The sequence below is a fragment of the Chiloscyllium punctatum genome, chromosome 27, assembly GCF_047496795.1.
Source record: "Chiloscyllium punctatum isolate Juve2018m chromosome 27, sChiPun1.3, whole genome shotgun sequence".
Lineage (NCBI taxonomy): Eukaryota > Metazoa > Chordata > Chondrichthyes > Orectolobiformes > Hemiscylliidae > Chiloscyllium > Chiloscyllium punctatum.
Genome location: NC_092765.1, coordinates 14,358,023 through 14,372,558, shown reverse-complemented (window position 1 = coordinate 14,372,558; position 14,536 = coordinate 14,358,023). Strand labels below are relative to the sequence as shown.

Below are 14,536 nucleotides of genomic sequence, written 5' to 3'. Positions count from 1 at the left end.
ACCACTCAAAAGAGAAAGCTCAAAAACAAACAGTTTGATGTATCAAAGACAATAAAATCAAGCCTTCACAAAGCCAATTTTAGCTTGCGAGAGTGTCTATGCACAAAATATTGCATGATGAAATCATGTCCCATTTGATGCTTCCCAACAGCTTCATGAACACTCAGAAGTAATCTCCAGGCAGGTGACAGGATGGGAATGGTTTGCATTCAGTGCAGCTACATCCACAATCTTACAGTTCAATAACTGGAGACAAAACTTTAAATAACACTAAACTGAATAAAGTGAGAGGACAACACTTCTTCGAAAAATTTGTGCTGTCACATCAAATGTGAGATTTTTAGTTGAATTTAGAACACCCAGTGGAAGTTAATGCAGTGTTGATGAAAATCAGACATAAAACCAAACTAAACTGTCACTAGCAAAGTCAGTCACAACACAGAAACAGACCCCTTTGGTCCAGGTTGCCCTTGCCAACCAAGTTTCCCAATCTAAACCAGTCCCACTTGCCAGAATTTGGCCCATATCACTAAACCTTTCCTAGTCATTTCCTTATCCAAGGATCTTTAAATGCTGCAACTGTACCTACATCTACCACTTCCTTTGGCAGTTCATTCCATGAATGAACCGCGCTCCGAAAATAAAATTGTCCTTCTGGTCCCTTTAAATCTCTCCTCTCACCTTAAATATATGCCCTCTAGTTGTGAATCCCCCCCACTTTATCCATGTCCCTCATGACTTTAAAGCCTCCATAAAAAGGTAACCCCTCAACTTACTCTCCAATCAACAAAGTCCCAGCCTATTCTTAACTCTAAGCCTTCAGTCCCAGTAATATCTGGGATAATCTTTTCTGAACCCCCTAATTTAATAATATCCTTCCGAATCAGGGTGACCAGAACTGCACTGTACTCCAAAAGTGGCGTCACCAACATGCTGTATTTCATACCACCTCTACATTTTGGAAGCAGGCCATTCAGCCCATCAAGTACACATCAATATTCCAAAGAGCATTCCACTCAGGCCTATCCCATCCCTATAACCCTACATTCACCATGATTAATATAGCTAGCATGCAAATGCCTGGGCATGATTGTCAATTTAACATGGCCAATCCATTTAACTTGCACATCTTTAGATTGTGGGAGGAAGCCCACGTAGACTCTGGGAAAACGTGCAATAACCACAGTCACCAGAGGTTGGAATTGATGCTGGATCCCTGGACTGTAAGACAGGAGTGCTAACCAAAGATCCACTGTGCCAACCCTATACAACCTTAACATGACTTCCCAACTCCTATACTTAATTGTTTCAATAATCAAAGCAAGTGTATTAAACATCTTAATTACCTTGTCTACCTGCAACAACTTTCAAAGAACTATTTATCTGGACCCCTAGATGCTTCTGTTCACTCTGAAAACAAACCAGTTCATAACCAGGATTAATCTGTGATGGACGTTCATCCCTGTGAACTAAGTCACTGGAATTCAAAGTAGTTCCCACATCCATTCCCCCTCAGATCTTTAACTGGTCAAGCAACATATTCTACAACAAAACCTCTGGCCATTCTGGATATGACTTCAAGCAGTACCTTTTGAAGAAAGTGTAGTCAATTAGAAAAATCAAGCATCCCAGTCAATTAATTGCAGTCATTTTGTAGATTTCCATTTTATAGGAAGGAGCCAATGTCACATTCCATATGGTAACTAAACAATTGTAAAGACTGGATGTTGCCTCAGATACCTAGTATCAGCCTTAAAACGTTGATAAGAAATGTTTAAGAGCCTAAATACTCAAAATGATTGTCCAGTGTTTTCTTTATTCAAGATGGTTAGCCTGATAACTGAAGAGTCTACTCAGTCATATTTAGAACAAAGAGAATGGAGTACTCACCTGACCAATCACCACATTTATAAATCCTTGATTAAAGAGCTTAGAGTTTACAAAAGCCTTAACAGAGTCACATCTATGCATGAAATGCAACTCAGGAGCATTTTATGCAGAATGTTAAAATGGAATTATGAAAAATATTTGGAATGGATCAAACCCACAAAACAGTAACTGTGGTACATGTTGTTATGGCTACACACAAATGAAAGCTACTTATGATAACACCACCAGTAGAATCATCAATACCATGCTCTTTAATCCAGCACCATGACCACAAATGGCAACTTGAACTGGCTACATTACATGAACCACTCAAATGTGAAAAGTTCATTTGGAGGATAGTTCCTAACCAGGCAAATTCGCATTTTACCTTAAGCAGATAAAAATGAAAAGAGGCTGCATAACTAACAGTGGATCTGGAAGAAGAGCAAACAATATTAAAAACAGGAGTGGTCACCCAACATACTAAAACTGTACATCAGAATTGTCACAATTTATAATTCTTTGAAAAATATGCTTGAGAGCGCAAGCCAGCTAACTCCAATAATACAGGCAAACTCTTGGTGGGTAGGTGCGTTGGAAACTTCATTCAAAAATAGAAATATGGATTTTTCCCTTGCCAAAAATTGCTTATAACAAGTCATGATTGACAAATGCAAATTTGGATTCTTCACTGAGCCAAATCTAAAACATACTACATTTCAATCTAACCTGGTCGAGAACTAGAATTTTGGATGCTTTACATATCTAGCAGCCTTTAAGAAATTTGGCTCAGCAGTTATACCATCACACCCCTGGCTTCAAAATTTATTTCAAATCTAAATCATTTCATATTTGATACTTCAAAAGAATTATTCCACAATATTAGAGATGTGCTCAAGTTCCCGGTAAACAAAACCTATGTTAAGGTGAAATAACTACAGCGTTTGTGGAAGAACACAATTGATCAAAATGTCTACAACTACAACTTTAAACATTAAAGTTAACAGCTCCCAACATCCATTTCAGCAAGATTATCTCCTGCTTCAATTTGATAATTCCCAAAATAAACCTTCACATGCAACATTGAAAGATAATGTCAAGCCTTATCAAAAAAGGCAAAACAGTTAACATTCATTTAAAATAAAACTAATCTACAGAATGTGAAACCTAGTCTGCATGACATCCCAATCTCCCTTTGGGAAAAAAATGCATGTGCTTATCTTAGTAATGGCACTAAAAGAATGTGAGCGATAGGATAGAAGTTTAATTCAATGCTAGTAGCACTAGATTGCATTTATCTAAGCAACTGTAAAATCAAGACTTCAAATCTACAAATACATGCCCAAGTGAAAATTAAAAGATTGAGTAAAAGGAGTTGTAATCTACTAGCAGGATTTAATTGTAGCAAATTCAGTTATGCTGTAGTACACTAGATCCCTAGTGTAGATAAACAAAAACCATTTCTAGTTGCATAAAGCAGCATCAAACCAACTTAACATTGAAGTTACGGGCTTTCTGGGCTTTCAGCCTCTTGCCCCCATTTTCAAAGAAAAACATTTCAGATGGAAATCAGAACACTAAAATTAATTGGCAGCAGAATGCTAGCTATAGCACAGTAGTCTGCTGGCTCTAAACTTCTTTCCTTTCCATAATTTGAACTCAAAAAAGGACCAAGATAAAACTGCAATAACCATTAAAAAGCATCACTACATAGGCTCATTTGTGCAACCATACCTACCAAAAATACTTAGCAACTAAATGTTGGTGGTTAAACACACCTAACTCTTCCATTAGGACAGTTATTTCCATGAAATAGATAAAATTATGGTGGAATCCAAAAGACACGAGAAACCTCTTGTACTGTCCTGTGAAGATGCTAACTCTCCTGTCTGGCCTTTTGAGTTTCTATGGGTGGTTATAGAAAAGGCCTTTCAGTCTCTGGTAACTAAAGCTCAAATCAGAATACAAGATTTATTGGCATCAGCAAATCAAGACATATGCAGATTAAATAAGATCTGGAATTCAAGGATTACATATGGGCATTAAGATTTAACCTTATGTACACCGATAACTTCCACAACTAAACGTTGCATACCACTGACCAAAAAGGTCATAAAGCTTATCTGTCAGTTGTTTCTTCAGACCAGGAAAAAGAGCAAGACTGCATTTATCTTCCCCACCTTTCCATTTAGATTAATTGCATTCCAAAGTATGCATATAGCGAGCCTTATGGAAGTCATGCATAAAGCCAGTAACTGAAAGGAGGTCAGGGGTAAAATTGATCAATTTCAATACAAAAGTAAAACCATTCTCTCTTCATCAGCCTTTTTCAGGTTTCTCTGCTTCAAGCAATAATTTAATGAGAAAGTGAATGGCCACAAGAATCTCATTAAGTAAACACAAATATAAAGCTATTTTAATCAAAGGATTGCATCCCCTAGGACATTTAACAAAGAATAGAAACTAAACCTGACCAAATAAATTAATCTGGGAGTCCAGAGGTACAATCAGCAAACCACCACAATCAAGGGAGAATACATTAAAAAAATGTCACACTAGTCAGAATTAAATGAAATACCTGAACAAAAATCAAGTGCAAAAGCAAGCACTGGATACACCAGATGTACTAATGCTTAAACAAATATACATGTGCAAAGTACATATCCACTGTTCCAAAAACCCCATAACTAGGTTTTGCTACATTATTCTGTAACTACCCTGGAGAATAAAGAGAATTTTGATGCAATGGGAACCACGTGATGTTCTGAAAGCAACTTTAATGCAAATACATTATTAGATCCCAGCACAGAACACAGGTGAACAAGGAGGGAGAAAAAAAATGAAGATCTGCCTGCCAAATTTTCCAGTCGCCACGTACATTTGCACTTGTCTAGGAGTGTTTATGTCACAGATTTCCAACATTTGGATTACACACTGAGACAATCTTAACATGAAATTGGTCAGACTCTGATACCAGCTCTAAGGATGCTATTGTCAAGAACCAACACAAGTACCCAATCAAGATCAATGTAAAAGCAGCTTCAATAGAAGTGATTAGATACTTAATCATTGCAATTCTTGTAAAGGAGTAGAAATTGCTGGATACAGAGAAAGGAGACAGCCTTTGTCGTGAAAGTACTGAAGATTTTTCTGTCCTTCAAAATTTGAAAAAGGTTATTACAAATGGTAAATCGTACGTATAACTGGGGATTAGAAATGGCTTGCTTACGAGAATTGCATTTTTATATTCATCTGATGGAAGTCTCACAGGAAAGGTTGCCTATCCTACATTGCCATGTCAAGTTGGTGTGCTACGTTCTGCTGCAGGAAACACCAAATCATCTTTTTAAATTTGCTTCTGAAATCTTAATTTTCTACGCAAATAGAAAACCTGCTTTTTTACCTTCTCAGCACCTCTGGCTCAATTTTCTTCCACAAGCAACTAGTCACGTGCACTTCTTTTAATTGAGTACACTGCACCCATGGCTCAGAATGACATCCTCCGCACTCGGGAGCCCAAATGTAAATTAGACAACTGCTTTAAGGAATATTTCTTCCTTCTTGCAAGCATCGTCCCAAATACCGTCATTTTAATTCCACAGTAGAGTGTGATGCTAGAAAAGCACAGCCGGTCAGGCAACATCCAAGAAGCAGGAGAGTCAGCGTTTGGGGCATAAGCCCTTTAAATCGGGAACATTCCTGATGAAGGGCCTATGTCCGAAATTCTACTGCTCCTTGGATGCTGCCTGACCTGCTGTGCTTTTCCACACACTCAACTCTGATCTCCAGTCCTCAATTTCTCCCATTTTAATTCCACACATTTCCTTGATCACCCTGTCAAAGTTCAACAGATCAGTTACTGTCAAGCTTTTTATGTGGCACTTCATAGCCTTCTAGACTCTGTTCAACAACAGACTATAAAAAGCATACACCACCTCCCTTTATTGTTCCCCTTCTTTACACGTTTTAAACTTTTTGTTTTCAGAGCACACCTGCTCTAGCCACATCGGTTTCTTTTCCTGCTCCATCAACATTCTTGAACAAGACTGTCAATATCTACTCTACCAGTCTTTTTTTTATTTCTCACATCTTCCCCTTGCTCAAATTACATCTAATTTTTGCTAATTCCAGTAATGGTAACTCTTATCTCAGATACTGTTTGTGTATTAACACAATAGTACACTGTATTTTTATACCATGGCCACCAAATGCCTCCACTATCATGTTATAATCTGAATGAGGATAAGCACGCACAACCTGGACCAAGCCTACAACATGGAGTACTGATGACTAAAACTGGGTCTGATTAATGAAAAATATTGCTACATTTAAAGTTAATTTTTTTTAAAAAAGTGCAAATTGAGCATTCATGAGGTTAATGAATAATGCTGCATCCATTACAAAATTTTATTAAGCGCTGCTTTTTTAAAAATATGTACGCTTTGCTGAAACTTGTAGATGAACAGGCTATACAAATTAGTCCAAACTAATGACAACTAATATTTCAGGGCAGCAAGCCACACAATACAGCATGTAATAAATATTAAATAATATTTATAACTTAAGACCAGTACAACCAATTAGAACTTCAATTTTGTCACTTTAAACATTACAGCTAGCCACAGTAGCAGTGTACACCATCTACAAGATGCACTGCAGAAATTCAAAGACCCTTAGGCAGCACCTTCCAAACCCACAACCACTTCCACCTAGAAGGACAAGGGCACTGGTGGTGTTCCCAAGATCCCCTCCAAGCCACTCACCACCCTAACTTTGAAATATACCACTGTTCCTTCTGTCATAGAGTCAAAAATCCTGGAATTCCCTCCCTGCTGGTATTGTGGGTCAACCCACAGCAAGAGGACTATGGCAATTCAAGAAGGGAGCTCATCCCTATTTGCCCTAAAGGTGGTGGTGATGAGCTATCCATGCTGACCAGCCAGCAATGCTCAAGTCCCACAAGTGACTAAAAACCACTAACTCTACTACAAAAGCTTCATATTTCCATTACCTTAACATTTTTGATACCGCACTTTCAACCCCATTTCTTAAAATGCTCACTTTCCAGTGATGCAGAAACAGAATTTAGCAGCTATTTGCTATTCTTACATTGAAATTTTTAACCCTAACTCTGTATTCAATGTTACTACGTGCTCCTAATAATCTGAGGGCTTAGTAACCAAATGAGATTTCACAAAAAAAATGTTTAAAATGAGATTCAGTGGACAATGTCAAGAGCCCAGGCAGTACATTCATTTTGATATTTTTAAAGTTAGAATTGAAATTAGAGCACCTGAATAGAAAACAGCCTACAGCAGTTTCATGCAGCCAAGTTAGTTAACACATTCAAAACAATGATTATCTAAAGCAAAATATATGGTCCATTCACAAAACAGTAGCTCATGACATCCAATCTGTCTCATTTAAAGACTTTTGTCTTCTGAAAATATACAAAAACATCCATGATAATGACTTTTTCCAAAGAAAAACCTTTCATATTCCATTGAACACTACACATTGTACAGAGTCCACACTCACCCAGACTTTGCATTGGAAACCATATTTAAATCTTTGGACCAATCACTGTACTTAATCACTTCGTAATATTAACTGAAACTAGCTTTCATTACATATTACCATAAACAGGACTTAATTTACATCTGTTTCTAGAAGATGACACCTTGGTGCAGTGATCACTGATCATAAAATTGTTCCTACTCAACATGTAAATAATTTGAATGAGAACACGAAGGCAGGGTTAGGACTTTTGCTGATGACACCAAATTTGATGGCATTGTAGACATTGAAGGTTTTCAAAGATTACAAAGGGATCTTGATCAAATGGGTCAGACTTGAAAATAGCAGATGGAGTTCAATCTGGATAAATGGGAGGCATTGCATTTTAGTACAACAAACAGGGTGGGACCTTGGGTAATGTTGTTGAAAAGAGGGACCCAAGGGTGCAGGCACATAATTCTTTGAGGTTTGCATCACATATAGACAGGGTAGTTAAAAAGGCATTTGGCACGCTTGCCTTCATTGCTCAGTCCTTTGAATATAGAAGTTGGGAAGTCATACTGAGGTTGTACAGGACATTGGTGAGGCCTCATCCGGAGGATTGTGTCTAGTCTGGTCACCCAGTTATAGGGAGGATATCACCAAGCTGAAGAGGGTTCAGAAGAAATTTACCAGGATGTTTCCAATTACGCAAGGTTTGAGTTATAAGGAGAGGCTGGACAGGCTAGGACTTGCGTGTCACTGGAGCATAGGAGATCGAAAGGCAATCTGACAGAAATTCTTAAAATTATGGAGGTATAGACAGCTACCATTAACACACTTTTCCCCAAGATGGTGGATTTCAAGACCAGGGGCACTCAAGGTGAGAGGAGAGAGCTTTAAAGATGAGATCATTTTTTGTATTGCAGAGGCTGGTTAGTGTGTGGCATGAGCATCCTGAAAAAGTGGAGGTTGTGGGTACAAATACAATGCTTCAGAGACGTTTGGAGGAATACATGAATTAGGAAAGGTCTGGAGGGATATGGGCCAGGAGCAAGCAGGTGGGGCTAGTATAATTTGGGATTACGTTTAGCTTGACTAGTTGGACCAAAGGATCTCATTTCTGTGCTGCATGACTATGTTCTAAGGGGCAAATACAGCTTCTGTGAACAATTTTCATTTTCGATGTTTTAAAGTAAATGCTTTCAACTATTTCATAAATCCTCCCAGTACGTTATAGTCCCACATTTAATAATAAGTGCTGAGCGCTACAGTGGCCATTAGATAAATAGTTGCAGGAAATTAGAGGGTCTAAGAGGTGATGTAGCCAAGTACAAGTCAGACATGTGACCTGGTGCTCAAACTGATTGGGTGTTGTATCAGCCATGTTTGTGCCAAGAGTGTTGTTAGAATGTGGCTGCTGTACAATTATGGTCACAGTGAAGGGCAAATACAGGCTACCAATGCTTGACAAACAGTATGGCAGGGGATCAAAGATGGAACTGGCATCAGGAATCCCAGCACTGGCAAGTTCTCCCAGTAATGGCAAGTTGGAGAAAAAAATCAGTTTAGCAATGAACAAAGAGGGCTCCCATAGGAACTTGTTAGGTAGCTAATGAGGAGAGTTTGGACATTTTCATGAGTAAACTAGTTAGGCTCCATGAAGCAAAACCTTACGAAAAATAACAGCCAAGATTTGATGGTTCACTCCCATGTTACAGACACCACGATCCAGCAACAGGATTATATAAAACAGTTCAATGTAAAATTGGGTAGTCATATTTGGTGTTCTAAAAACTGCAAAAAAAAATGCAGCAAGAAAACAGTTCGTTACTTCCACAGGCTACATTTCCCCAGGAAGCAATTGAAGAAAAAACACTTTACAGTATATGCATAAAAACCATTGTACCAATCGACATAACAGATTCTAAAATCCGTTAGGTGAAAATAATTTCCCTTTATATTTCTAAATGGCATTTAGAGTCAGTACTCCACACCAGATGCTGCAAGACAACCTTTCAGATAAGTAGACTTCAATAAAAAAAAGTGATGCATGCACTTATGAAAAAATGGCTTACTTTCTTACTAAAAGTGAAATGTGCACATCTGTGCAACATTTGTCTGCACCTGCGTAACAAATTTTGAACACAGCAGACAATACTTTCACTATAACCTATTACGAAGCCCCCTGAAGCACTATTGTACAGTTATTTAAACAAAGACTTTAGTTGCAATAAGAACAGTCCTAATTTCTTGTATGCACAATGCGAAGATCAATACCAACAATCAATAAATACCAATTGGAAAGTTCTTGAGAAACTCAGCGTCCACACATCCCAATGGCATTCTGGTTCTACCTTGAGCACATGGACTAGAGTTGTTCAAAGACGGCTCACCATCACCTTAAGGGCAACCAGAGACAGGTAATGAATGCTGGCCCAGCATAAACCAACATACTCATGTAAAAGTAGACATCATGGTTTTGAGCGTAAGCCCCTGTAACTTTTCAAATACCCTTTCAGGGACCAAAGCCCAAAGTTTCAGACTTCATGTTAATCATTTAGTTCCATTACAATTATCCAAAAGTAGTACAATTAAAAGCATAACATTCATAATCAGTATCAATGTCACTGAACTGATTAATTGATTTCACCTGGGCTCACATCAGGTAGGCAACCTTTCAAAAAAAATACCATGTAACACTGAACCCACAATACTTTGGCTAAAAGAACTAGTTTCAAACATTGAACTTTTAAGATGAGTGCACTCAGTCAAAACAAGATAATAAATTTTGTTTGACAGTCATGTTAGCAGATGCTGGAAATCTGAAATAAACAAAATGACAAATTCAGGAGAGACAATGGAGCAAGAAGCACTTCTCATTAAAAAGTTATCAACTCAACATGTTAATAGTTTCTCTCCAGTTAGTCACTGCCTGACCTGCAGAGTATTTCCAGCATTTACCAACTTCAAAATTGTGATGTTAGCAGATTTTGAACTGATAACCCTCAATTAGAATAGTAACAATGCCACTGCAAAGAAGAAAAAGCTGCCAGGCTGTTAATAATCTATTAACTATTTCTTTCCATTAGACAAGTTATATATAGTCAGAGTCACACAGCATGAAACAGGTCATTTAGTTCAAGTTGAACATAATCCCAAACTAAACTAGTGCCACCTGCCTGCTCTTGGCCAATATCCCTCCAAACCTCTCCTGCTCATCTATCAAGTTACTTTAGGATTGTAATTGTACCCACATCCACCAATGCCTCAGGAGGTTCATTCCATACACAAGGCACATTTTTTAAAGAGGGTGGTTCTGTCTTAAAATCTCTTTCCTCTCACCTTAAAAATACAGCCCCCAGTCTTGAAATGCCCCCATCCTAGGGAAAAGACCACTACCATCAACTGTCTATACCTCATTATTTTATGAACTGTATCAGGTCGCCTCAATCTCTTACATTCTAGTGAACAAAGTCCCAGCATATCCAGCCTTTATGGATCAAACTTTCCACACCCAGCAATATCCTCAAATCTCTTCTCAACCCTCCTCAGCTTAGTAATATCCTTCCCATAATTGGGTGACCAGAACTGGACATCGTATCCCACAAGAGATCTCATCAATATCATGTACAACCTCTACATAACATCCAACTCCTATACTCAAAAAGGATGAGCAATGAAGGCAAACATGTCAAACGCCTTTTTAACCATCCTGCCCATGTGTGACAATTTTTAAAATATGTATCTGCACCCCTAGATCTCAGTTCTAGAACTGAAGGCCCTACCATTAACTGTATACACCCAACCCTCCTTGCACAAAAACACACTACCATGCATTTATCCAGACTGAACTGCATCGGCCATTTTTCAGCCTATTGAACTATTTGATCCAAATACTTTTGTAATCTTAGAAAACCTCCCATGCCAATTTTAGTGTGAAAACTTATTAACCATGCATTCTATATTCTCATTCAAATCACTGCATAAATGACAAAAATAAAGGACCCATAACCAAACCCTGTAGAATACCACCGGTCACTGTCCAAAAAGCAATTCTCCACCACTACTGTCTCCTACCATTAAGCCAATTATGTATCCAATTGGCAAGCTCACTCAACCCCATGTGACTTAATTTTACTAATTAGTGTACCATACAGAACCTTGTCAAAGGTTTTACTAAAATCCAAATAAACATCTACTGCCCTGCCATCAGTAACCTTTTTGGTAACTTTCTCAATCAGGTTTCCTCGTACAAAACCATGCTGACTACCCAGAATCAATTTTTGCCTCTCTAAAATGTCCATAAATCCTCTTATAATCACCAACAATTTACCAACTGAAGTGAGACTCTCAGATCTACAGATCCCTGCTCTCTCTCTTCTTAAACATTACAAGATTAGCCCTCTTCCAGTGAGTAGGACCTCACCTGTAGTTCTAGCTGATGCAAATATTTCTGCAAGGGGTCTCAATTTCTTCCCTCACTTCCCACAATGTTCTGGGATATTGTATCTAGTCACAGATGTACAGCACAGAAACACACCCATAAGTCCAACCAGAATCTAGTCCCATTTGCCATCACTTGGCCTATATCACTAAACATTCCTATTCATATGCCTTGTAATTGTACCAGCCTCCACCACGTCTTCTGACAGCTCGTTCCACACATGCACACTGTAAAAAAGTTGCCCCTTAGATTTAAAAGGAACCTTTGTCCCTACTTTAAATCTATGCCTTTTAATTCTGGGCTCCCCACCCCAGGGAAAATACCTTAATAACCCTATCCATGCCCCTCATGATTTAATAAACTTGTGTAAAAGTCAGCCCTCAGTCTCCACCGCTTCAAGGAAAACAGCCCCAGCCTACTCAGCCTCTCCCTAGCAACATCATGGCAAATCAGGTCCCAGAGATTTATTCACCTTTATATTCTAAGGCCTCTCAAACTTCCTCTTCTGTAATGTGAACTGTTTTAAAAACAAAGTTTACTTACTTCTCTGCATTCACTAGACTCCATTTCTTTTTCCACATACAAACTGGGCTTACATAATTACATTACTCACTGAAAAAAGAGATTCATTTACAGGAGCTATTTCAACCAAGAATGATTATAAAAGAGGATTTATGGAATTGAATTGTATTATCACCTCCAACAGACGATGACGGATCAAACAATGCTGAAGCCAGAGACTTTCCAAGTTTGCAACTTTTCTACCAAGGATGGCCACACTAAAAATTTAGTGATTTTGCTAGTCAAAGTTAAGCCTTCATATGGAAATTAAAAATGTGACTTAAAATCTAATTACCAGTGGTATAATGAACCTACGACACCAAATACAAGTCAGAATTTCTTCTACCAACATAATTTGTTCCAAAATGTGATTTATTGGCATAAAAAGTACAATGGGTCTGTACCATTAATATCTAGATCTAAGCAATTTACAATTTATGAGGCAGAGACAGGGGACTATTTCTCCAAACTATAAAGCTTTACAAGATGGTAAACCAGTCAATTGATATTTATTTAATTCTGGAGTCAACATCAAGTAGAGAAATTTGCTCAGATAAGGCTATTATCCCAATCTAAAAGATCAATGGGGCTCATAATTACAACTGGCAGCTTTCAGGAATAATTCAACATCCTGCACAATGAAATTATGAAACACCAGAATTCTGATTCTCTTATGCAATAAGCTCCTTTCAATCAGGGCATGGGCAGTTAGGGCTAGGCACTTCAAATTTCTGAGGCATGGCAATACTGTCTAGACCATAGACCTGTTGAGGGGGGTTGGGAAAATAAAAATGCAACAGCAGTAATTCCTAAATGCCAACATTTTAGACAGATATAACAAATAGAAAGACCAATGCATCCAAGTGGCAGAATGACCAAGGATCTAGGTAGAAGTGCAGGGAAGCCAAATAGTCTTGGGTTGGATCATAAACACTTATTGGAGTGTAGATAAAATTTCAGTTGTTTTTCTGATTCTGAAAAACAAACTTAAAAAATGACTTTGCACTAAATCTATTTGTGGCACACCTCATTTTGCTCCCAAGTCACTCCAAACATTACTTATTTTGTGATGATTGATTTATACTGTAGACCCAATCACTTTCTCAGTTGCCCTCCTGTTTGGTGGGTCAAAAAGATTGCATATGCAGGTTTAATTTCACAGTTTGTTTAAGCAATACAATGAGGAATTATTCAGAAAGCACGAACCAGCTCCTCTGAACTGCACAAATACTGAAGCAGTTAGTGCACAGGGAAACGTTTATTACAAAGTATATCCTGAGATGCTTAAGCTTTACTATATTTATTGCTTACTTCACAAAACTATTAACGTGCTAGCTTTGTATGTCATTTCTGGAAAGATAGCTAGCTCGAAAACAGTGATAGTACTATAATTAGCAACTACATTGAAGCCACTAGTAGCAATATTGCTCTCAATATTGATCAAAGTCTGTATCACAATCTCCTACAGTAACAAAGAAAGGCCAAAAGTTCAATAAGTAAATGCACAACATTGCTGAATTCTGATCCAAAATTCAGGATGATCCATTGTCCATTGTTGGTTTGTTCATTTGTTAGAAAGTGGGCATTTTGGATGAGTAGTGGACAGCGAATGTGTTACCTGAGAGTACAACAGGATCCTGATCAGATGGGCAAATGGGCTGAGAAGTGGCAGATGGAGTTTAGTTCAGATAAATACAAGGTGCTGCATTTTGGGAAAGCAAACCTTAGCAAGACTTATGCACTAATGGTTAAGGTCCTGAGTGTGTTGCTGAACAAAGAGACCTTGGAGCGCAGGCCCATAGCTTCTTGAAAGTGGAGTCGCAGATGGATAGGATAGTGAGGGCGGCATTTGGTATGCTTTCCTTTATTGGTCAGAGTACAGAGTGCAGGAGTTGGGAGGTCATGTTGCGGCTGTATAGGACATTGGTTAGGCCATTGTTGGATTATTGCGTGCAATTCTGGCTCCTTCCTATCGGAAAGATGCTGTAAAACTTGAAAGGGTTCAGAAAAGATTTACAAAGACGTTGCCAGGATTGGAGGATTTGAGCTGTAGCCAGAGGCTGAACAGGCTGAGGCTGTTTTTTCTCAAGAGCATCAGAGGCTGAGGGTGACCTTAGAGGTTTACAAAATTATGAGAGGCATGGATAGGATAAATAGGCAAAA

The 14,536-nt window shown here is 38.3% G+C and overlaps 1 protein-coding gene across 9 annotated transcripts in view; it reads right to left on the bottom strand.

Moving 5' to 3' along the window:
• The window catches only part of qkia (QKI, KH domain containing, RNA binding a), a 105,109-nt gene that overhangs the window by 84,088 nt on the left and 6,485 nt on the right, over positions 1-14,536 (bottom strand). The gene's annotated exons all lie outside the window — the stretch shown is intronic.